This window comes from Cryptomeria japonica, unplaced genomic scaffold, assembly GCF_030272615.1.
Source record: "Cryptomeria japonica unplaced genomic scaffold, Sugi_1.0 HiC_scaffold_108, whole genome shotgun sequence".
Classification (NCBI taxonomy): Eukaryota; Viridiplantae; Streptophyta; class Pinopsida; order Cupressales; family Cupressaceae; genus Cryptomeria; species Cryptomeria japonica.
The window spans coordinates 305,001-325,000 of NW_026728930.1; the positions used below are offsets into that span (position 1 = coordinate 305,001).

The window sequence follows — 20,000 nt, forward strand, 5'->3', positions numbered from 1 at the left end:
GCGCATAGCAATCGAGGTGTAAAAAGGGCGTTGAAGGCAGGAAGCCTGGACGAAAGAGGCTACGAGGTCACCTCGAAGCGGTCTAAGAATCGGGCGCACTTGGGGCGACTACCAGTGCCAACCCCTTATCCCGCGGTGCGTCCGACACAGAAATTTCCAAGGCGGCCAAGGAGCCTCCCCGCATAGCAATCGGGGTGTGAGGTTACGGATGCAGCATTGATAGCAATCGAGGTGGGAGGCGAAGGATGCAGAAGTGAGAGCCGAGGGATGTAGCAGAGATAGCAATCGGGGTGTGTGATGCAGAAGAGATAGCAATCGAGGTGTGCGGTGGGAAGGGCCCAGCAGCCAGAATGCATGAAGCGACGGATGAAGCAGTGATGACAACCGGGCTGTGAGGAGAGGAGGGATGCAGCCAAGAAAGCAATCAGGGCTCGAGGCAAGGGATGCATCAAGGATAGCAATCATGTTGTGAGGCGAGATTCCAAAGGCTAAACGTGAGAGGCTGCAGGGTCGACTCAGAGAGGTCTATGCATGTGAGAGGCTGAAAGCAAGGTCAACTCGGAGCGGTCTATGCATCGGGCGCGCTTGGGGCGACTACCAGTGCCAACCCCTTATCCCGCGACGCGTCCGACAAAGAGAACGTTCCAAGGCGGCAGAGGAGGTTACCAGCCGAAGGATGCAGTAGCAATAACAGGTATAGTTCCGCGGCGGCCGAGAAGACTCACCGCATAGGAATCGGGATGCGAGGCGAGGGATGCGGCGGGAAGGCCCCGACGGCTAAACGGAAGAGGCTGCAGGGCCGCCTCGGAATGGTCCAAGCATCGGACGCGATTGGGACGACTACCAGTGCCAACCCCTTATCCCGCGATGCGTCCGATACACAGATAGTTCCAAGGCGGCCGAGGAGCCTCACCGCATATCAATCGGGGTGCGAGGCGAGGGATGGGGCGGGAAGGCCCCAACGGCTAGACGGAAGAGGCTTCAGGGCCACCTCGGAATGCTCCAAGCATCGGACGCGCTTGGGGCGACTACCAGTGCCAACCCCTTATCCCGCGATGCGTCCGATACACAGATGGTTCCAAGGCGGCCGAGGAGCCTCACCGCATAGCAATCGGGGGTGCGAGGCGAGGGATGGGGCGGGAAGGCCCCAACGGCTAGACGGAAGAGGCTTCAGGGCCGCCTCGGAATGGTCCAAGCATCGGACGCGCTTGGGGCGACTACCAGTGACAACCCCTCATCCCGCGATGCGTCCGATACGAAGATGGTTCCAAGGCGGCCGAGGAGCCTCACCGCATAGCAATCGGGGTGCGAGGTGGGGGATGCGGCGAGATGGCCCCAACGGCTAGACGGAAGAGGCCACAGGGCCGCGTCGGAATAGTCCAAGCATCGGACGCGCTTGGGGCGACTACCAGTGACAACCCCTTATCCCGCGATGCGTCCGATACGAAGATAGTTCCAAGGCGGCCGAGGAGCCTCACTGCATAGCAATCCGGGTGCGAGGTGGGGGATGCGGCGAGATGGCCCCAACGGCTAGACGGAAGAGGCTGCAGGGCCGCCTCGGAATAGTCCAAGCATCGGACGCGCTTGGGGCGACTACCAGTGACAACCCCTTATCCCGCGATGCTTCCGATACGAAGACAGTTCCAAGGCGGCCGAGGAGCCTCACCGCATAGCAATGGGGGTGCGAGGTGAGGGATGCGGCGAGATGGCCCCAACGGCTAGACGGAAGAGGCCACAGGGCCGCCTCGGAATAGTCCAAGCATCGGACGCGCTTGGGGCGACTACCAGTGACAACCCCTTATCCCGCGATGCATCCGATACGAAGATAGTTCCCAGGCGGCCGAGGAGCCTCACCGCATAGCAATCGGGGTGCGAGGCGAGGGATGCGGCGAGATGGCCCCAAAGGGTAGACGGAAGAGGCTGCGGGGCCGCCTCGGAATAGTCCAAGCATCGAACGCGCTTGGGGCGACTACCACTGCCAACCCCTTATCCCGCGATGCGTCCGATACACAGATAGTTCCGAGGCGGCCGAGGAGCTGGGGGATGCGGCGAGATGGCCCCAACGGCTAGACGGAAGAGGCTGCAGGGCCGCCTCGGAATGGTCCAAGCATCGGACGCGCTTGGGGCGACTACCACTGCCAACCCCTTATCCCGCGATGCGTCCGATACACAGATAGTTCCAAGGCGGCCGAGGAGCCTCACCGAATAGCAATCGGGGTGCGAGGCGAGGGATGCGGCGAGAAAGCCCCAACGGCTAGAGGGAAGAGGCTTCAGGTCCGCCTCGGAATGGTCCAAGCATCGGACGCGCTTGGGGCGACTACCAGTGACAACCCCTTATCCCGCGACGCGTCCGATACACAGATAGTTCCAAGGCGGCCGAGGAGCCTCACCGCATAGCAATCGGGGTGCGAGGCGAGGGATGCGGCGAGAAGGACCCAACGGCTAGACGGAAGAGGCTTCAGGGCCGCCTCGGAATGGTCCAAGCATCGGACGCGCTTGGGGCGACTACCAGTGACAACCCCTTATCCCGCGACGCGTCCGATACACAGATAGTTCCAAGGCGGCCGAGGAGCCTCACCGCATAGCAATCGGGGTGCGAGGCGAGGGATGCGGCGAGAAGGACCCAACGGCTAGACGGAAGAGGCTTCAGGTCCGCCTCGGAATGGTCCAAGCATCGGACGCGCTTGGGGCGACTACCAGTGACAACCCCTTATCCCGCGACGCGTCCGATACACAGATAGTTCCAAGGCGGCCGAGGAGCCTCACCGCATAGCAATCGGGGTGCGAGGCGAGGGATGCGGCGAGAAGGACCCAACGGCTAGACGGAAGAGGCTTCAGGGCCGCCTCGGAATGGTCCAAGCATCGGACGCGCTTGGGGCGACTACCAGTGACAACCCCTTATCCCGCGACGCGTCCGATACACAGATAGTTCCAAGGCGGCCGAGGAGCCTCACCGCATAGCAATCGGGGTGCGAGGCGAGGGATGCGGCGAGAAGGACCCAACGGCTAGACGGAAGAGGCTTCAGGTCCGCCTCGGAATGGTCCAAGCATCGGACGCGCTTGGGGCGACTACCAGTGACAACCCCTTATCCCGCGACGCGTCCGATACACAGATAGTTCCAAGGCGGCCGAGGAGCCTCACCGCATAGCAATCGGGGTGCGAGGCGAGGGATGCGGCGAGAAGGACCCAACGGCTAGACGGAAGAGGCTTCAGGGCCGCCTCGGAATGGTCCAAGCATCGGTCGCGCTTGGGGCGACTACCAGTGACAACCCCTTATCCCGCGACGCGTCCGATACACAGATAGTTCCAAGGCGGCCGAGGAGCCTCACCGCATAGCAATCGGGGTGCGAGGCGAGGGATGCGGCGAGAAGGACCCAACGGCTAGACGGAAGAGGCTTCAGGGCCGCCTCGGAATGGTCCAAGCATCGGACGCGCTTGGGGCGACTACCAGTGACAACCCCTTATCCCGCGATGCGTCCGATACACAGATAGTTCCAAGGCGGCCGAGGAGCCTCACCGCATAGCAATCGGGGTGCGAGGCGAGGGATGCGGCGAGAAGGACCCAACGGCTAGACGGAAGAGGCTTCAGGGCCGCCTCGGAATGGTCCAAGCATCGGACGCGCTTGGGGCGACTACCAGTGACAACCCCTTATCCCGCGACGCGTCCGATACACAGATAGTTCCAAGGCGGCCGAGGAGCCTCACCGCATAGCAATCGGGGTGCGAGGCGAGGGATGCGGCGAGAAGGACCCAACGGCTAGACGGAAGAGGCTTCAGGGCCGCCTCGGAATGGTCCAAGCATCGGACGCGCTTGGGGCGACTACCAGTGACAACCCCTTATCCCGCGACGCGTCCGATACACAGATAGTTCCAAGGCGGCCGAGGAGCCTCACCGCATAGCAATCGGGGTGCGAGGCGAGGGATGCGGCGAGAAGGACCCAACGGCTAGACGGAAGAGGCTTCAGGGCCGCCTCGGAATGGTCCAAGCATCGGACGCGCTTGGGGCGACTACCAGTGACAACCCCTTATCCCGCGACGCGTCCGATACACAGATAGTTCCAAGGCGGCCGAGGAGCCTCACCGCATAGCAATCGGGGTGCGAGGCGAGGGATGCGGCGAGAAGGACCCAACGGCTAGACGGAAGAGGCTTCAGGGCCGCCTGGGAATGGTCCATGCATCGCACGCGCTTGGGGCGACTACCAGTGACAACCCCTTATCCCGCGACGCGTCCGATACACAGATAGTTCCAAGGCGGCCGAGGAGCCTCACCGCATAGCAATCGGGGTGCGAGGCGAGGGATGCGGCGAGAAGGACCCAACGGCTAGACGGAAGAGGCTTCAGGGCCGCCTCGGAATGGTCCAAGCATCGGACGCGCTTGGGGCGACTACCAGTGACAACCCCTTATCCCGCGACGCGTCCGATACACAGATAGTTCCAAGGCGGCCGAGGAGCCTCACCGCATAGCAATCGGGGTGCGAGTCGAGGGATGCGGCGAGAAGGACCCAACGGCTAGACGGAAGAGGCTTCAGGGCCGCCTCGGAATGGTCCAAGCATCGGAGGCGCTTGGGGCGACTACCATTGACAACCCCTTATCCCGCGATGCGTCTGATACACAGATAGTTCCAAGGCGGCCGAGGAGCCTCACCGCATAGCAATCGGGGTGCGAGGCAAGGGATGCGGCGAGAAGGACCCAACGGCTAGACGGAAGAGGCTTCAGGGCCGCCTCGGAATGGTCCAAGCATCGGACGCGCTTGGGGCGACTACCGTTGCCAACCCCTTATCCCGCGATGCGTCTGATACACAGATAGTTCCGAGGCGGCCGAGGAGCCTCACCGCATAGCAATCGGGTTGCGAGGCAGATTATTGGGAAGGGAACCCCCTGGGATGCGGCTCAAGCAGTGCCCAAAGGGACTGGAATGCGGAATCACATCGAGAGACCCAAATGCTATACGAGGGCTCAAATCGAATTATCGATTTGGCCACGACATGGACGCATCGGAACGACTACCTTTGCCGAACCACTCGCAATTGCATCCATACCGAAACCAATAGACATTTCCGTTAGAGCCCTCGCATAGCATTCGGGAATCTCGCATGCCCCTCTAAATCGACCAATGCTGGCGCTCAACGAAAATCCGAGCGCTACCACCGTTCGAGCGCCAGCATTGGTCGAGTTAGAGGGGCACGGGGGAGAATGCTCCAGTCAACACCTCCCCTATATAAGTTATTTGTCCGATTCTCGCACAACCGTAGTCTGCCTCGTCGAATCAAACAACGGTCCCAGATTCCGACTTCCGTTCCGTAGAGACCCAAAAGCTAGATGGAGGCTCGCAAGAAAGAGAGTCGGCGCATAGCAATCGGGTTTCTCGAACGTTTAGGGACCGAGCTCACTTGCGGATAGGGCAAAATCCGCCAAGCAACCCAAAAGCTAGACGGGGGCTCGAATCGAATCGCCTAGGCGGCCACAACAACGACGTGTTGGATCGACTACCAGTGCCAAACCATTCAGCAAGACTAGTCTGTGTCGAGGCCGGATAGAGATTCTCAGAGAGCGCCCGTATAGCATTTAGGAGACCTGCCGCGTCCCTCACACTCGACAAATGGTGGTGCACGTTTATAAATCCGAGCGATCCCAACCCTTTCAAGCACCAACATCGGTCGAGATAGAGGGGCACGGAGGGGGCTGCGTGAGACAACACAGTCCCCTATATAAGTTATTTGTCCGATTCTCACACATCCGAAGAATGGTCATCAAATCGGACAACAGCCCAAACTTCCGACTTCCGTCCCAGAAAGCCCAAGAGCTATCTAAAACGTTCATGGCCGGAACTCGATCGCGGCTATACCAGTCCGCCAAGCAACCCAAAAGCTAGACTGGAGCTCTAGTCGAATCACCTCTGTGGCCATTGCAAGGACGTGTTGGAGCGACTACCATTGCCGAACCATTCCGCAGGTCGAGTCCATACCAAGGCCGCATAGAGATTCACGATGAGCTCCTGCATAGCAATCAGGAGACTTGCCGTGTCCATCACAATCGATAAATCCTGGTGCAAGATTTTTGCATCCGAGCGCTCCAACCAGTCGAGCACCAGCATCAATCGACATAAACGGGCACGGGGGGAGGATGCTCGAGAACACTACCTCCCCTATATAAGTTATTTGTCCGATTCTCAAGCAGCCGAAGTCTGGTCATCGAATCGGGTCAAAGACCACAACTTCCGACTTTACCCACAATGCAAGTCATCGAATCGAACATCGGCCCCCGAGTCGGACTCCATGCGTATGTCAGGTCATCGGACCCAAATTCCGCCTTCCTGCGCATGGCGGGCCATCAATATCAACTCGGTCATCGGACCCAAACTCCGCCTTTCTGCGCATGGCACGCCTTCAAATCGGTCATCGGACCCAAATTCCGCCTTCCTGTGCATGGCGGGCCATCAACATCAACTCGGTCATCGGACCCAAATTCCGCCTTTCTGCGCATGGCACGCCATCAACTCGGTCATCGGACCCAAATTCCGCCTTCCTGCGCATGGCAGGTCATCGGACACAAATTCAGACCTCGCCAATATGCCTACGTATCGAATCGGTCATCGGACCCAACTTCCGACTTCATCCATACTGTAGGGTCTTTGAGGTTGGCGCGGTGCGCTCAACCCGGGGAGTCGACCCATCGAAGCATACACCTCCCCTATATAAGCTATTTGTCCGATTCCCACACCTGTGTAGTTTGCACCTCTGACCAGGACATCGACCCCAACTTCCGAACTCGACTGCAACGACGGCACCAGCGCCTTGGTGCGCACCTTGCGACGCACAGTCCCAACATTCGCCTTCCTGCACATGGCAGGTCATCGGACCCAAATTCCGACCTCGCGAGTATGCCTACATATCGAATCGGTCATCGGACACAACTTCCGACTTCATCCATACCGTAGGGTCTTTGAGGTTGGCGCGGTGCGCTCAACCCGGGGAGTCGACCCAACGAAGCATACACCTCCCCTATATAAGCTATTTGTCCGATTCCCACACCTGTGTAGTTTGCACCTCCGATCAGGACATCGACCCCAACTTCCGAACTCGCCTGCAACGACCGAACCAGCGCCTTGGTGCGCACCTTGCAACGCACAGTGCCAACATTCGCCTTCCTGCACATGGCAGGTCATCGGACCCAAATTCCGACCTCGCGAGTATGCCTACATATCGAATCGGTCATCGGACCCAACTTCCGACTTCATCCATACCGTAGGGTCTTTGAGGTTGGCGCGGTGCGCTCAACCCGGGGAGTCGACCCAACGAAGCATACACCTCCCCTATATAAGCTATTTGTCCGATTCCCACACCTGTGTAGCTTGCACCTCCGATCAGGACATCGACCCCAACTTCCGAACTCGACTAAAAAGACCGCACCAGCACCTTGGTGTGCACCTTGCAACGCACAGTGCCAACATTCGCCTTCCTGCACATGGCAGGTCATCGGACCCAAATTCCGACCTCATGAGCATACCTACTAATCGAATCGGTCATCGGACCCAACTTCCGACTTCATCCATACCGTAGGGTCTTTGAGGTTGGCGCGGTGCGCTCAACCTGGGGAGTCGACCCATCGAAGCATACACCTCCCCTATATAAGCTATTTGTCCGATTCCGACACCTGTGTAGTTTGCACCTCCGCTCAGGACATCGACCCCAACTTCCGAACTCGCCTGCAACGACCGAACCAGCGCCTTGGTGCGCACCAAAAGTGCGCACTTTTGGAGGGCACTTTTGTGCGCTCCAAAGGTGCGCACTTTTGGAGGGCACTTTTGTGCGCTCCAAAGGTGCGCACTTTTGGAGGGCACTTTTTGGAGGGCACTTTTGTGCGCTCCAAAGGTGCGCACTTTTGGAGGGCACTTTTTGGAGGGCACTTTTCTGCGCTCCAAAGGTGCGCACTTTTGGAGGGCACTTTTTGGAGGGCACTTTTCTGCGCTCCAAAGGTGCGCACTTTTGGAGGGCACTTTTTGGAGGGCACTTTTCTGCGCTCCAAAGGTGCGCACTTTTGGAGGGCACTTTTTGGAGGGCACTTTTCTGCGCTCCAAAGGTGCGCACTTTTGGAGGGCACTTTTGTGCACTCCAAAGGTGCACACTTTTGGAGGGCACTTTTTGGAGGGCACTTTTCTGCACTCCAAAGGTGCGCACTTTTGGAGGGCACTTTTTGGAGGGCACTTTTGTGCGCTCCAAAGGTGCGCACTTTTGGAGGGCACTTTTTGGAGGGCACTTTTGTGCGCTCCAAAGGTGCGCACTTTTGGAGGGCACTTTTGTGCACTCCAAAGGTGCGCACTTTTGGAGGGCACTTTTCCTGCGCTCCAAAGGTGCACACCTAGGTGAGCACCTTCGACCACACCTTGTAGCACACCAAACTCTGACTTTCGACTTCATCCGCAATGCAGGGTCTTTGAGGTTGGCGCAATGCGCACAACCAGGGGAGTCGACCCATCAAACCCAACACCTCCCCTATATAAGCTATTTGTCTGATTCTCATACATGCGTAGCCTGCAGGAGCAATTAGGACATCGACCCCAACTTTCGGCTTCTAAACGAAAACAAGGTCTTTGAGGTTGGTGTAATGCGAACAACTAGGGGAGTCAACCCATCAAACCCAACACCTCCCCTATATAAGCTATTTGTCTGATTCTCATACATGTGTAGTCTACAGGAGCAATTAGGACATCGACCCCAACTTTTGACTTCTTAACGAAAACAAGGTCTTTGAGGTTGACGTAATGCGCACAACCAGGGGAGTCGACCCATCAAACCCAACACCTCCCCTATATAAGCTATTTGTCCGATTCTCATACATGTGTAGCCTACAGGAGCCATTAGGACATTGACCCCAACTTTTGACTTCTTAACGAAAACAAGGTCTTTGAGGTTGGCGTAATGCGCACAACCAAGGGAGTTGACCCATCAAACCCAACACCTCCCCTATATAAGCTATTTGTCTGATTCTCATACATGTGTAGCCAGCAACAACGATTAGGACATCCACCCCAACTTCTGAATTCGTCTGCGTTGACCGCACCAAAGGTGCACGCCTTGGTGCTCACCAAAATCCGACTTCCGACTTCTTCTGCTATGCGGGGTCTTTGAGGTTGGCGCAGTGCGCACAACCAGGGGAGTCAACCCACCGAATGCAACACCTCCCCTATATAAGCTATTTGTCTGATTCTCATACATGCGTAGACTGCAGCAATGATTAGGACATCCACCCCAACTTTTGACTTCTTAAACAAGACAGGGTCTTTGAAGTTGGTGCAGTGCACACAACCAGGGGAGTCGACCCATCAAACGCAACACCTCCCCTATATAAAGCTATTTGTCCGATTCTCATACGTGTAGTCTGCAGCAGCGATTAGGACATCGACCCCAACTTCCGAATTCGTTTGCATTGACCGCACCAAAGGTGCACGCCTTGGTGTGCACCTTGGAGTGCACTTTGGTGCTCACCTCGGTGCACACTTTGGTGTGCACCTCGGTGTGCACCAAAGGTGCGCACCTTGGAGCGCACCAAAGGTGTACACTTTGGAGCGCACCACATAGGGTCTTTGAGAGGTTGGCGCAGTGCGCACACCAAGGTGGGTGTTGAGGTGCGTGCCGAGGTGGGTGGGTGCTAGGGTGCGCTCCATGGTGGGTGCCAGGGTGGGTGCGTGCTAGGGTGGATTCCAAAGAGGGTCATAGGGTGGGTGCCAAGGTGGGTTGGTGATATAGTGGGTTCAAAGGTGGGTACTAGGGTGGGTTCCAAGGTGGGTCACAAGTTGGGTGCCAGGATGCGTGGGTGTTAGGTTGGGTGCCAAGGTGGGCTCCTGCGTGGGTGGGTGCTAGGGTGGGTTTCAAGGTGGACGCGAGGGCGGGTGCCAAGGTGGGTAACAAGTTGGGTGTTAGGATGGGTGAGTGCTAGAGTGGGTGCCAAGGTGGGTGGGTGCTAAGGTGGATGCCAAGGTGGTTCACAGGGTGGGTGGGTTCTAGGGTGAGTTCCAAGGTGGGTCACAGGTTTAGTGCTAGGGTGCGTGTCAAGGCGGGTGTCGAGGTGCCTGGGTGCTAGGGTGTGGATGCCAATGTGGGTCATAGGGTGGGTACTAGGGTGGGCTGCAATGTGGGTGCCAAGGTGGGTAACATGCTCGGTTGGTTCTAAATTGGGTGTCAGGGTGGGTGTGCACCCACCTTGCCCGAGGTGGGTGCCAAGGTGCCAGTGTGGGTGGGTGCTAAGGTGGATGCCAAGGTGGGTGAGAAGGTGGGTGATAGGTTGAGTGGTAGGATGGGTGGGTGCCAAGATGGGTCACAGGGTGGGTGCAAGGGTGGGTAGGTGCTAGGGTTGGTGTCAGGGTGGGTGGGTGCTAGGTTGGGTTCCAAGGTGGGTGCGAGGGTGAGTGTCAAGGTGGGTCACAGGTTAGGTGCTAGGATGGGTGAGTGCTAGGGTGCAAAGGTGCCAGGGTGGGTGCTAGGATGGGTCGATGCTAGGGTGAGTGGCAAGGTGGGTCCACAAGTGTCAAGGTGGGTGCCGAGGTGGGTGCCAACTTGGGTTCCAAGGTGGGTGCCAAGTGGGCGACTGCTATGGTGGATGCCAAGGTGGGTCACGGGGTGGGTGCCAAGTTGCTAGGTTGTGTTCCAAGGTGGGTGCCAACGTGGCTGCTAGGGTGCGTGGGTTAAAGGGTGTGTCACAACGTGGGTGCCAGGATGGGTGCGCACCCACACTGGCCAAGACGGGTGCAAGGTTGGGTTCCAAGCCCGGTCACAGGCTGGGTGCTAGGATGGGTGGGTGCCAAGGTGGGCACCAGGGTGGGTGCACCCACCCTGGCCAAGGTGGGTCACGGGGTGGGTCCTAGGGTGGGTAACAGGGTGGGTACTAAGGTGCGTGCCAAGGTGGGTCATGGGGTGGGTGCCAAGGTGGGCACCAGGGTGGGTGTGCACCAACCCTAGCCAGGGTAGGTCACGGGGTGGTTGTCGGGGTGGGCGTCAAGGAGCCAAGGTGGGTGGCAAGTAGCCAAGTTGCGTGCCAAGGTGGGTGTCGGGGTGGGTGCCAAGGATCCAAGGTGGGTGCCAAGGAACCAAGGTGGGTGTCTGGGTGGGTGCCGAGGTGGGAGCCAGGGTGGGTCCCAAGGTGAGTGCAAAGGTGGGTGCCAGGGTCAAGGTGAGTGCCAATGTGGGTTCCAAGGTGCCAGGGTCAGGGTGAGTGCCAATGTGGGTTCAAAGGTGCTAAGTTGGGTGCGAGGTTGGGTGCGAGGGTGGGTGGGTGCCAAGGTGTGCTAGGTGGAAGCCCGGGTGGGTCGGCATCCCATGGGTGTCGAGTTGGGTGCCTGATGGGTGCTTCTTGTCAAGTTTTAGTCGTCGGGACTCATTTCGAGCCTTAGAGGTCGTTTCTTGTCCGGTTGCCCTGTCTTCGACCTGGGAACCCAATTTTGGTCCTCGGGTCCCATTTTTTTTTGTCTCGCATCCCACTTTTGGCCTGTGGCCTTTTCGGGGTCGATTCTCGTTTTGGGCATCAGAGCATGTTTCTTCTCCTAAAACCCAATATTTGTTTATTAAGTCTCGGAACACATTTTTGTTCTCGTGGACCCATCATGGGTCTTGGAACGCATTTGTGGTCCTTGGGTCCCATTTTGCATCCCGAAACTTGTGTTTTGGTGCTTGATCCCTATTTTGGGTGCCCACCTTGCACCAAGTGCGCACCCGGGGCAAACCGAGCGCCTTGGTGCACCGGGGCAAGATCGAGCGTGCACCCGAGGCGCCCCGAACATGCACCAAGGTGCACTCGGCCCACATGTGAGCGCAGGTCGTTGCGCCCGAGGTGGTGTGTGGGCACCGCGTTGCAGACGGGACACTGCACGCACACGACGCCCCGTCCAGGTGCACGCACGTAGGCCGGGCCGGGTGCACACCCGACGCCCTAGCAAGGTGCGCGCACCCGGGCAGGGCTCACACTTGGCGAACGGGGCGCACTTCGCGAGGGAGGGTGTGCACCTCGACGGGGGTGGGTGGCCGGGGTGGATTCGCACGTGGGTCGCGGTTTGCTAAGTACACACTGCGACAAGCTCATAACGGGTGCGATCATACCAGCGTTAGTGCACCGGATCCCATCAGAACTCCGCAGTTAAGCGCGCTTGGGCCGGAGTAGTACTGGGATGGGTGACCTCCCGGGAAGTCCCGGTGTTGCACCCTTTCTTAGTTTTTCGCCGGGCGTCGCAATGCTATTTGAATAAACCTTTTGCCCGTTTGCGTTCTCGTCGGGGCCGGGCCGGGCCGGGGTGCGCTGCCCGCACTACCGCGCGCGCGGGGGCGACACCGAGCGCGCACCCGAGGCGCCCCGAGCACACAGGCCACGGTGCAACCCGGGCGTTGTGCGCGCACCCCGGTGCGCCCGAGGTGCTGCGCGCGCACCCAGGTGAAATCGGTGTGCACCTCGGCCAGTGCGCGCTCGGTCGAGTCGCGCACGTTGGCCAAGGTGCACGGTGATGTTTCTTACTCTAAGGTTCCGCACCAGACGCCCGGGACAGGTGAGCGAAGCTGGGCGGGGCCGGGTGCGCGGCCGGGGCAGGTGCACGCAGCTGGAGAGAGCTTTGGAGCACACCAGAGGTGCGCACCTTGGAGCACACTTCGGAGCGCACCAATGATGCGCTCCATTCAAAAGTTTCCTGAAAAGGCAAAAAAAGTTGAGATTATAGAATTTCCCACTTGAGAGATTGTAAAAAAAAAAAATTTAAAATGAAGGAAACGCGGGTGCCAAGGTGTGCGCGCCCGGGTGCGCAGCCCAGCCAAGGTGTGCGCACCAAGGCGCCCACCCTGGCGAAGGTGCACGCAAGGTGCGCACCCGAGGCAAACCGGACAATTAACCCAACTTTCGACTTCGCGCGCACCTGCGCACCTTGGAGCGCACTTCGGAGCGCTCCTTGTTGCGCACCAATCTTGGGCACCTCGGAGTGCACCATGGCGCCCACCAAGGTGCGCACCCGGGGCAAACCGAGCTCCGACTTCGTGCGCACCTTGGAGCGCACGAAAGGTGCGCACCATGGCGCCCACCAAGGTGCGCAGCCCAGCCAAGGCGTGCGCATCAAGGTGCGCACCCTGGCGAAGGTGCGCACCCGGGGCAAACCGAGCTCCGACTTCGTGCGCACCTTGGAGCGCACAAAGGGTGCGCAACCCAGCCAAGGTGTGCGCACCCCGGGCAAACCGAGCTCCGAATCGTGCGCACCTTGGAGCACACTTCGGAGCCCTCCTTGGTGCGCACCGATGTTGCGCACCTCGGAGCGCACCCGGGGAAAACAATGCAATTAACCCGACTTTCGACTTCGTGGGCACCTCGGAGCGCTCTCGGGTTCGCACCTCGGAGCACACCGAGGTGCGCACCTTTGATGCGCTGCCTTCACCAATTTCCAGAAAAGGCAAGAAAACATTGAGAAGGTGTGCGCACCGAGGTGCCCACCCTGGCGAAGGTGCACGCGAGGTGCGCACCCGGGGCAAACCGGGCTCCGACTTCGTGCACGCCATGCTGCGCACCTTGGAGGGCCATGGTGCGCACCTTGGAGCACACTTCGGAGCGCTCAATGGTGCCCAACCCAGCCAAGGTGCCCACCGCGGCGAAGGTGCACGCGAGGTGCGCACCCGGGGCAAACCGGGCTCCGACTTCGTGCACGCCGCACCTTGGAGCACACTTCGGAGCGCTCCTTGGTGCGCACCAGGGCGCGCAACCCAGCCGAGGTGCCCACCCCGGCGAAGGTGCACGCGGGGTGCGCACCCGAGGCAAACCGGGCTCCGACTTCGTGCACGCCATGGTGCCCACCGCGGCGAAGGTGCACGCGAGGTGCGCACCCGGGGCAAACCGGGCTCCGACTTCGTGCACGCCGCACCTTGGAGCACACTTCGGAGCGCTCCTTGGTGCGCACCAGGGCGCGCAACCCAGCCGAGGTGCCCACCCCGGCGAAGGTGCACGCGAGGTGCGCACCCGGGGCAAACCGGGCTCCGACTTCGTGCACGCCATGGTGCCCACCGCGGCGAAGGTGCACGCGAGGTGCGCACCCGGGGCAAACCGGGCTCCGACTTCGTGCACGCCGCACCTTGGAGCACACTTCGGAGCGCTCCTTGGTGCGCACCATGGTGCCCACCAGGGCGCGCAACCCCGCCGAAGGTGCACGCGAGGTGCGCACCCGGGGCAAACCGGGCTCCGACTTCGTGCACGCCGCACCTTGGAGCACACTTCGGAGCGCTCCTTGGTGCGCACCAGGGCGCGCAACCCCGCCGAAGGTGCACGCGAGGTGCGCACCCGGGGCAAACCGGGCTCCGACTTCGTGCACGCCATGGTGCGCACCAGGGTGCCCACCGCGGCGAAGGTGCGCACCCGGGGCAAACCGGGCTCCGACTTCGTGCACGCCGCACCTTGGAGCACACTTCGGAGCGCTCCTTGGTGCGCACCAGGGCGCGCAACCCAGCCGAGGTGCCCACCCCGGCGAAGGTGCACGCGAGGTGCGCACCCGGGGCAAACCGGGCTCCGACTTCGTGCACGCCATGGTGCCCACCGCGGCGAAGGTGCGCACCCGGGGCAAACCGGGCTAGGACTTCGTGCACGCCGCACCTTGGAGCACACTTCGGAGCGCTCCTTGGTGCGCACCATGGTGCCCACCAGGCCGCGCAACCCAGCCAAGGTGTGCGCACCAAGGTGCACGCGAGGTGCGCACCCGGGGCAAACCGGGGTCCGGCTTCGTGCACGCCGCACCTTGGAGCACACATCGGGGCGCTCCCGGGTTCGCACCGGCGTTGCGCACCGTGGTGGGCACCTCGGAGCGCACCGTGGTGGGCACCTCGGAGCACACCAAGGTGGGCAGCGAGGTGCGACCTTTGATGCGATGCCTTCACTAATTTCCATAAAAGGCAAAAGAAAACGAGATTTTAAAATTTCCGTTTTGAAAGATAGTGAGAAAAAGGGAATGCTGGTGCCATCTTGAGCCCGCCCTGGTGCGCAGCCCAGCCAAGGTGTGCGCACCAAGGTGCCCACCCTGGCGAAGGTGCGCGCCCGGGCAATTAACCCAACTTCCAACTTCGCGCGCGCCAGGGTGGGAGCGCACCCAACAACCGGGCCTGGGAAGAGCCAATGCGAGAAACCCCACCAAACGCTCTGACAAAAAAAGAGGGGGCGCTCCAGTAACCCCGCTTCGGAGCGCACCCTGGGCAAACCCAGCCAGGGTGCCCACCCCGGCCAAGGTGCAGGCGAGGTGCGCACCCGGGGCAAACCGGGCTCCGACAACGTGCACGCCGCACCTTGGAGCACACTTCGTAGCGCTCCCGGGTGCGCACCTCAGAGCACACCAAGGTGGGCAGCGAGGTGCGCACCTTTGATGCGCTGCCTTCACTAATTTCCAGAAAAGGCAAAAAAAAGAGGAGATTTTAAAATTTCCGTTTTGAAAGATAGTGAAAAAAACGGAACGCGGGTGCCATCTTGAGCCCGCCCGGGTGCACAGCCCAGGTAAGGTGCCCACCCTGGCAAAGGTGCGCACCCGGGCAATTAACCCTACTTCCGACTTCGTGCGCGCCAGGGTGGCAACCGGGCCTGGGAAGAGCCAATGCGAGAAACCCCACCAAACGCTCCGACAAAAAAAGAGGCGGCGCTCCAATAACCCCGCTTCGGAGCGCAGCCGGGGCAAACCCAGCCAAGGTGCCCACCCCGACGAAGGTGCACGCGAGGTGCGCACCCGGGGCAAACCGGGCTCCGACAACGTGCACGCAGCACCTTGGAGCACACTTCGAAGCACTCCCGGGTGCCCACCGGCGTTGCGCACCGTGGTGGGCAGCGAGGTGCGCACCTTTGATGCGCTGCCTTCACTAATTTCCAGAAAAGGCAAAAAAAAATGAGATTTTAAAATTTCCGTTTTGAAAGATAGTGAAAAAAACGGAACGCGGGTGCCATCTTGAGCCCGCCCTGGTGCGCAGCCCAGGCAAGGCATGCGCACCAAGGTGCCCACCCGCGGTGCACGCCCGGGGCAAACCGGGCTCCGACTTCGTGCAGGCCGCACCTTGGAGCACACTTCGGAGCGCTCCTTGGTGCGCACCATGGTGCCCACCAGGGCGCACCCGGGGCAAACCGGGCTCCGACTTCGTGCACGCCGCACCTTGGAGCACACATCGGAGCGCTCCCAGGTTCGCACCAGCGTTGCGCACCTTTGATGCGCTGCCTTCACTAATTTCCAGAAAAGGCAAAAAAAAACGATATTTTAAAATTTCCGTTCTGAAAGATAGTGAAAAAAACGGAACGCGGGTGCCATCTTGAGCCCTTCCTGGTGCGCAGCCCAGGCAAGTTGTGCGCACCAAGGTGCCCACCCTGGCGGAGGTGCGCGCCCGGGGCAAACCGGGCTCCGACTTCGTGCACTGCATGGTGCCCACCAAGGCGCGCAACCCAGCCAAGGTGCCCACCGCAGCGAAGGTGCACGCGAGGTGCGCACCCGAGGTGCACACCCGGGGCAAACCGAGCTCCGACTTCGTGCACGCCGCACCTTGGAGCACACTTCAGAGCGCTCCTTGGTGCGCACCAGGGCGCGCAACCCAGCCAAGGTGCTCACCCCGGCGAAGGTGCACGCGAGGTGCGCACCCGGGGCAAGCCGGGCTCGGACTTCGTGCACGCCGCACCTTGGAGCACACATCGGAGCGCTCCCGGGTTCGCACCAGCATTGCGCACCTTTGATGCGCTGCCTTCACTAATTTCCAGAAAAGGCAAAAAAAAAAAAAAAACGAGATTTTAAAATTTCCGTTTTGAAAGATAGTGAAAAAAACGGAACGCGGGTGCCATCTTGAGCCCGCCCTGGTGTGCAGCCCAGGCAAGTTGTGCGCACCAAGGCACCCACCCTGGCCAAGGTGGGTCACGGGGTGGGTCCTAGGGTGGGTAACGGGGTGGGTACTAAGGTGCGTGCCAAGGTGGGTCATGGGGTGGGTGCCAAGGTGGGCACCAGGGTGGGTGTGCACCAACCCTAGCCAGGGTAGGTCACGGGGTGGTTGTCGGGGTGGGCGTCAAGGAGCCAAGGTGGGTGGCAAGTAGCCAAGTTGCGTGCCAAGGTGGGTGTCGGGGTGGGTGCCAAGGATCCAAGGTGGGTGCCAAGGAACCAAGGTGGGTGTCTGGGTGGGTGCCGAGGTGGGAGCCAGGGTGGGTCCCAAGGTGAGTGCAAAGGTGGGTGCCAGGGTCAAGGTGAGTGCCAATGTGGGTTCCAAGGTGCCAGGGTCAGGGTGAGTGCCAATGTGGGTTCAAAGGTGCTAAGTTGGGTGCGAGGTTGGGTGCGAGGGTGGGTGGGTGCCAAGGTGTGCTAGGTGGAAGCCCGGGTGGGTCGGCATCCCATGGGTGTCGAGTTGGGTGCCTGATGGGTGCTTCTTGTCAAGTTTTAGTCGTCGGGACTCATTTCGAGCCTTAGAGGTCGTTTCTTGTCCGGTTGCCCTGTCTTCGACCTGGGAACCCAATTTTGGTCCTCGGGTCCCATTTTTTTTTGTCTCGCATCCCACTTTTGGCCTGTGGCCTTTTCGGGGTCGATTCTCGTTTTGGGCATCAGAGCATGTTTCTTCTCCTAAAACCCAATATTTGTTTATTAAGTCTCGGAACACATTTTTGTTCTCGTGGACCCATCATGGGTCTTGGAACGCATTTGTGGTCCTTGGGTCCCATTTTGCATCCCGAAACTTGTGTTTTGGTGCTTGATCCCTATTTTGGGTGCCCACCTTGCACCAAGTGCGCACCCGGGGCAAACCGAGCGCCTTGGTGCACCGGGGCAAGATCGAGCGTGCACCCGAGGCGCCCCGAACATGCACCAAGGTGCACTCGGCCCACATGTGAGCGCAGGTCGTTGCGCCCGAGGTGGTGTGTGGGCACCGCGTTGCAGACGGGACACTGCACGCACACGACGCCCCGTCCAGGTGCACGCACGTAGGCCGGGCCGGGTGCACACCCGACGCCCTAGCAAGGTGCGCGCACCCGGGCAGGGCTCACACTTGGCGAACGGGGCGCACTTCGCGAGGGAGGGTGTGCACCTCGACGGGGGTGGGTGGCCGGGGTGGATTCGCACGTGGGTCGCGGTTTGCTAAGTACACACTGCGACAAGCTCATAACGGGTGCGATCATACCAGCGTTAGTGCACCGGATCCCATCAGAACTCCGCAGTTAAGCGCGCTTGGGCCGGAGTAGTACTGGGATGGGTGACCTCCCGGGAAGTCCCGGTGTTGCACCCTTTTTTAGTTTTTCGCCGGGCGTCGCAATGCTATTTGAATAAACCTTTTGCCCGTTTGCGTTCTCGTCGGGGCCGGGCCGGGCCGGGGTGCGCTGCCCGCACTACCGCGCGCGCGGGGGGCGACACCGAGCGCGCACCCGAGGCGCCCCGAGCACACAGGCCACGGTGCAACCCGGGCGTTGTGCGCGCACCCCGGTGCGCCCGAGGTGCTGCGCGCGCACCCAGGTGAAATCGGTGTGCACCTCGGCCAGTGCGCGCTCGGTCGAGTCGCGCACGTTGGCCAAGGTGCACGGTGATGTTTCTTACTCTAAGGTTCCGCACCAGACGCCCGGGACAGGTGAGCGAAGCTGGGCGGGGCCGGGTGCGCGGCCGGGGCAGGTGCACGCAGCTAGAGAGAGCTTTGGAGCACACCAGAGGTGCGCACCTTGGAGCACACTTCGGAGCGCACCAATGATGCGCTCCATTCAAAAGTTTCCTGAAAAGGCAAAAAAAGTTGAGATTATAGAATTTCCCACTTGAGAGATTGTAAAAAAAAAAAATTTAAAATGAAGGAAACGCGGGTGCCAAGGTGTGCGCACCAAGGCGCCCACCCTGGCGAAGGTGCACGCAAGGTGCGCACCCGAGGCAAACCGGACAATTAACCCAACTTTCGACTTCGCGCGCACCTGCGCACCTTGGAGCGCACTTCGGAGCGCTCCTTGGTGCGCACCAATCTTGGGCACCTCGGAGTGCACCATGGCGCCCACCAAGGTGCGCACCCGGGGCAAACCGAGCTCCGACTTCGTGCGCACCTTGGAGCGCACGAAAGGTGCGCACCATGGCGCCCACCAAGGTGCGCAGCCCAGCCAAGGCGTGCGCATCAAGGTGCGCACCCTGGCGAAGGTGCGCACCCGGGGCAAACCGAGCTCCGACTTCGTGCGCACCTTGGAGCGCACAAAGGGTGCGCAACCCAGCCAAGGTGTGCGCACCCCGGGCAAACCGAGCTCCGAATCGTGCGCACCTTGGAGCACACTTCGGAGCCCTCCTTGGTGCGCACCGATGTTGCGCACCTCGGAGCGCACCCGGGGAAAACAATGCAATTAACCCGACTTTCGACTTCGTGGGCACCTCGGAGCGCTCTCGGGTTCGCACCTCGGAGCACACCGAGGTGCGCACCTTTGATGCGCTGCCTTCACCAATTTCCAGAAAAGGCAAGAAAACATTGAGAAGGTGTGCGCACCGAGGTGCCCACCCTGGCGAAGGTGCACGCGAGGTGCGCACCCGGGGCAAACCGGGCTCCGACTTCGTGCACGCCATGCTGCGCACCTTGGAGGGCCATGGTGCGCACCTTGGAGCACACTTCGGAGCGCTCAATGGTGCCCAACCCAGCCAAGGTGCCCACCGCGGCGAAGGTGCACGCGAGGTGCACACCCGGGGCAAACCGGGCTCCGACTTCGTGCACGCCGCACCTTGGAGCACACTTCGGAGCGCTCCTTGGTGCGCACCAGGGCGCGCAACCCAGCCGAGGTGCCCACCCCGGCGAAGGTGCACGCGGGGTGCGCACCCGGGGCAAACCGGGCTCCGACTTCGTGCACGCCATGGTGCCCACCGCGCCAAGGTGCACGCGAGGTGCGCACCCGGGGCAAACCGGGCTCCGACTTCGTGCACGCCGCACCTTGGAGCACACTTCGGAGCGCTCCTTGGTGCGCACCAGGGCGCGCAACCCAGCCGAGGTGCCCACCCCGGCGAAGGTGCACGCGAGGTGCGCACCCGGGGCAAACCGGGCTCCGACT

The 20,000-nt window shown here is 60.7% G+C and overlaps 2 non-coding genes across 2 annotated transcripts; both read left to right on the forward strand.

Annotated features, from left to right (window-relative positions):
- The first annotated feature begins 12,077 nt into the window (after positions 1-12,077).
- Positions 12,078-12,196, forward strand: LOC131865322 (5S ribosomal RNA). The gene has a single exon (XR_009364050.1). It is a non-coding gene; the product is annotated as a 5S ribosomal RNA (ribosomal RNA).
- Positions 12,197-18,110: 5,914 nt separating this feature from the next.
- Positions 18,111-18,229, forward strand: LOC131865323 (5S ribosomal RNA). Its single transcript, XR_009364051.1, has one exon. It is a non-coding gene; the product is annotated as a 5S ribosomal RNA (ribosomal RNA).
- Positions 18,230-20,000: the final 1,771 nt, after the last annotated feature.